We start from the raw sequence: 5,684 nt of genomic DNA on the forward strand, positions 1-5,684 counted from the left end.
GTGGCAGCAGCAATCAATTGCACAAACATTGTGTGGCTCACACATCTATTGAAAGGAATCAAAGAAGAGGTAACACAACCTATGATATTGTATTGTGATAACAAAAGTGCTATAAACATATCCAAAAATCCAGCAATGCATGCAAAAACCAAGCACAACCCAATCAAGTATCATTATGTCAAAGAACTGGTAGAAGACAAACAAGTAAAGTTGGAATACATTCACACAAAGGAAGAAACTGAAAATATCTTCACTAAACCATTGCTAAAGGATGCTTATGAATATCTTAGAGGCAAGTTGGGAGAAATACCCCTAAATCAAGCAATTTAAAGCAACAAGAAAGCTGCCCTACATCACCAGTAATAAATCATTGAAATATTAGAAGAATGATGTAGAGGATGACAGCAAGAGCAGAAACTCCAAATCAGTCACAAGCATGGTGACAGAGGGAGAAAAAGGACAAGAAGCCAAAGCTTATATTTTGTGTGATAAATATGCTACAGCTTTGGCATTTATGTCTAAGAGGGAGAAATATGTAGAAACTTGATCAATACAAAGAAAGAGGGAGATTGTAACTAAGATGAACAATTGATTAGTTTGGTTTTTCCATCAATGCCAAAGAGGGAGATTGTTGGAAATGATTGAAAAGATCACGAGTAAAGTTGTTAAACTAATTATATGGAACTGGTAAAGAATGCTCTCAATCATTGTTTTTTCATTGATGTCAAACTTGCTATTTGCAGGAATGACAATTGCTTTAGTGATCCAAATACTATCAGTTAGATGATTGACAAGAAGGAGGCAATCAATAAGATGTAACTAGTACACCAAGAGAAAGGTTGAAGTTATGATGTTGTAATGAAGTACAAGGATCTGCTAAGCCATTCATGAAAAAGTGTGTTGGTGACATACTATAAGACACAGAAACATATCAGAGATGAAAGGTTTTTATCTAAGACATCTGTAAAGCCTAACTAAATTTCATTAGAGAGAGTGAGCCAAGCAAGCTAGTAGGTGCTGAACAGATTCCTAGTTGAAGTCGAGCAAGATCAACATCAGGTGCCAAGTAAAATTTAGATGCCAAGTGATACAAGTGTTGAGTAAACTTCAGATGTCGAGTGATACAAGTGTCGAGTAAACTTCAAATGCTGAGTGATACAAGTGCCAAGTAAACTTCAAGTGCCAAGTGATATAGTTTTATTTAGGTGCCAAGCTATCCAGGAAATAGATGTCGAGCATTAGAAAACCAATAGTGCCAAGTAACACAGAGGTGTCTAGCACCAGTATATCACTAATGCCGAGTTGCTGCATTATTTTGAAAATTGAAGATTTGCAAGATCTAAGCCAACAAGGTTGTTATCTAGAAGTTTGTAAATTAAATGGAAGATAAGAATGATGAGCTGGTGGCACAAAACACCATGTAGAACATTTTTAAAAGATACAATTGATAAATTTTTTAATAAGAACAAGATATGGGATAGATACATTGTATCCTACCTAATCCATTTGAAACCCTAAAATTGGAGAGGGAGAATTGAGCGAAAAAGGAAAATCAGATTTCTATTTAAGGAGACATAAGTTCATGAAGAAGATATAGAGAAATGTGGTCAAGAATGAAGGGATAAAATGCTAAAGGAGGTGCTAAGGAGGAAAGAGAGCATAGTTACTCTATTTCAATAAGAAGACCCCAGATATGGATGCATTGGTATGATGAGTAGGAAGACTCAAGGAGATGAAGCTTGAGAAGAAGACAAGCAGTTAGAGCTGAAGTGACTAAAGCCAAGCAATAGGATAGAATTGAAGTGTGATCTGAAATCTACAAAGTATGTTGTAAGTTGTATAAGATCAAAAAGCCATTATTGTTACTCTCTAGCAATTGTAACAGATAGTTTAAATCCTATGGACTCAGGTTGGTTTAATAGCCATGAGGTAAATCCTTTAATAGGGTGACATTCGAAGTGAATGTTCAAAAAGTCCTTTAACTAGGCCCATTCCTAATAGTTTGGTGAAATCCTCTAACAAGGTCACATTTAACAGTGTGTTGTAAGCCTCTAATAGGGCAGGCTTTTAACCGGGCATCACTTTAGAAGTGTGAAAATCAAGTAGCATGTTACTGGTGGTTTTTCCCAAATTGGGTTTCCACGTAAATCATTGTGTCATGTGTTGATCTTTCATGTTTTATCTCCTCATGTTGATTTACTGTAACTTGCTAATATGGTTGATTTAAGTATGGATGGATGAAAAGTGTATGGATTTATTAAAAGTAGAGAAAAAGTATTATTAGGGCATTTGGACCTTGAATAACTGATTCACCCTCCCTCTTAGTTATTCTAAAGAATTCTAACACTTATGAATCCAACCATGAGGCTTGTTTGGTGTTAAAGTGCTCCAAAAATTAGAGACCCCCCTATTATCATAAAAATACCCAAAAAATACTAGATCTATTCTATCAAATCCTCACTCTTCTTTTTCTCTAAATATTTAACAAGCTATAGTAGATCTAGTTCTAATACCATGAAGTGTTTGAGCAATAAAAATCTACAAAGCCCAAGGAATACCTACATGCAAGAACCTATCACAGATAAGGAAAAGAAAAGAAGAGGCCAAGGTTTTGCTTTGAAAATATGCAAACTATATTATTAGATTGAAAAGAATAAGAGAAAATTACAAGAGATCAATCCTTATAGAAGGAGATCAAAAACCTAGAAGGGAAACCCTAAGAGGTAAATGTCATTTAATAATTATTAATTGATTATTAAATTAGAATGCAAAGTGCATAAATTAAAACCTTTAGAAGGGAGTAAAGGTAATTTAATAAATGAAATTAAATAAAGACTTTACTCAAGCAATTAAAAGTAGTTACAAGTTTATTTGGAACATCTAGACCTACTCCCAACCAATTATTCTAAAATCAACTTTATAGTTGGTGTCAAAGCTTGAGGTTCTTGTAAGGAAAGTTTGATTGGACTTAAAGCTAAAGATTAAAATGTTTAGACAAGAGGTATCCAAGTTGAACAAGGGGAACTTCCCTACATGGAAAAGTTTGATGAAGTTGCACATTGCTGGAATTGGAGATTTAGCAGTATACTACCTAGAACATAACTACATAGTAGTCCTAGCACCCATGATAGCCCGATAGATAAAGAAAAAACAAGAACACAATCATGCAATCTTGGGTATTGCATCGGCCCTAAGTTACTCAATGGTTGATGATATAAAAGAATACACTACTATAAAGGAAATGTGGGACAAACTAGCAAAGATCCATGTTGGAGACAAGAATGTACTAAGAGCTAAGTCAAAAATATTGAGAGGCAAATTTGATGATATGAAGATGAAAGAAGGTGAGAACATTGCACAATACTGTGGCCAAATCAAAGAAGTGGTGAATGCTATTAGAGGAGTAAAACAAAAGAACTAGTGATGAAATTTTGATTACTAAGGTACTAAGAACCCTACTTATTTATGCTATTAGAGTTTCTACAATACAAGAATGAAGATGTACTCTTGGTAATTATATGACCTTAGGTATTCTAATTGAAAGTCTTGTTGCTTTTGAATTGTGAGATTTTCATAATTTTACTACCCCCACTATTGAATCTTCTTTCGAGTCAGAATTGGTTTTGCATAAGTCTAAGAAGAAGAAAGGAGAGTATAAGGATAGTGATAGTGAATCATTTGATGATGATCTTGAGGATCTTCAAGCATTAATGGTCAGATGGATACCAAGAGGAAAAGGAAAATTGAAAGGTAAACTTCCTATAATCTATTTTCTATGCAATAAAGTTGGTCATATTGCTACAAGATGTCCTAATAGGGATGACAAGGATGAAAAGAAAGACAATAAGTACCGAGAAAGGAGAGATGGAAGAGAAAACAAAGGATACAAAGACTACAAGAGAAAAGGAAAGAAATCTTGTTATATTGTTGAAGAAGAAACTTATAATGATTTTGATATTAATGATGAAGAAGTTTTTAATGTTGCAATGAAAGATGATTCTAATGAAGATGAGAAAATTATACTTATTTCATAGGTGGGTAAAGGTGATAGATGGATAATTGATAGTGGTTTCTCACATCACATGACTAGTGATAAAAGTAAGTTTGAAACTTTAGAACATTATAAAGAAATCTATATTAAGTTTAGTAATGATGCACCATATCTTGTGAAAGGTAAATGATCAATAAGATTGACTGATAAGATCAAATGTGATAATTCTTATTAGGTTGAAGTGTTGGTGTAAATATGTATTTACTATTTACACTTACTTAAGTTTACTTAGGTTAATGCATCATTTTATTATATTGCATTATTTTATTGTATTATTTTGTGAGACATATAGGATTGTGTGTACCTTTCTGAGTTGTCATGTTGACAACATAGAAGTACACAACTCCAATTCAACGCATGGTGTCTAAAAAACTAGACTTTACATCATTCACTAAGTTATCATGTAGAATACATAGTTATTCACATTCCCTTTTTAGCACATGTTGTCTATAACATAAATTTGTGTGTTACACCTTTGTAGGCTTATCCTCTCATCATCACACTTACTTATGTGCTTAATGGAGGATAACCTATATCTAGTGGAAATGTGCCTAGTTGTATGACTTATCATGTAGCTAATTCTTAGGAATTCTAGATGCATCTTAGAGGTCTTTATATATAGGCACTCCTAGTGTACTTTCATGCATATTGAATTAAATACATTGTTATTCTAATCATACTCATTTCTGGTCTATAGTTGTGCTTGTGTTTGAGCTCTTAGTTCTGTGGGTGAATTTTTTCCTAAGGCAAATTATTACATGGTACTAGAGCCTAGATATTTTCTCTTCACATAGTTGTTTGAGACCATTGTTTCTTCAACACCTCAACTTGAATCTAGAGTATTGTAAAAATTGGGAGCATCTATAGCCAGAATGGACCTTGCCATTGCATCTAGAATGTCAATTTAGTGCAAATTGACTATAAATTCGGCTACTTTAGCCCAATGTTGATCATGATGCAAATTTTTTTTGCAAATCGACACCCAGAGGCCCCAATTTTCAATTCAAGTATGGTCATTTTTAGATTTACAATTTAATTTTTCAAATCTGATTTTTACTTCTCCGTTTTTTTAGAATATTTTCAAAAGAAAAAATTTCCTAGTTAGGCTAGTAGAGAATTTTTTTTTTTGCAAAACTAGGTAGTCACACCTTGGCCCTATAGAGAATATTTAGTAAACCCCACCTTTTTGACAGCAATAGCAATTAAATACCCATTGGCAACCAACATTTCAGACATCTTGGTAGTAGGATAGAACCAACCCACATGGCAGATCACCATTTGGCCACACCATTAAACAAATGTTAGACATGTGGCATAACTAGAGGCAACTACAGAACCCTGCACCACATGGCTTGTTTGAAGTCTACCAAGCAGATAAGTCCTTTGCATGCCACATGTTAAGCTTACAACCTAGCTACATTGATAAAACATCCCATCCCACTGTAAGACATGTGGTGCCCTGTAAGAGAGTAGACTGTGCCCAGTCATAAACATGTAGGCAACTAGTACATTCACCACGTCACTAGGTGACTCAGCCTGTCATACACATGTCAGCAGATAGCTTGTAGACATGTGGTCACACATCATCTATACATCTGTACAGTATGGTATGCCTAGTCAGCTACCACATCAC

Source organism: Cupressus sempervirens, chromosome 4, assembly GCF_028749045.1.
Source record: "Cupressus sempervirens isolate cs-2001-9-10 chromosome 4, ASM2874904v1, whole genome shotgun sequence".
In the NCBI taxonomy this organism is placed as follows: Eukaryota; Viridiplantae; Streptophyta; class Pinopsida; order Cupressales; family Cupressaceae; genus Cupressus; species Cupressus sempervirens.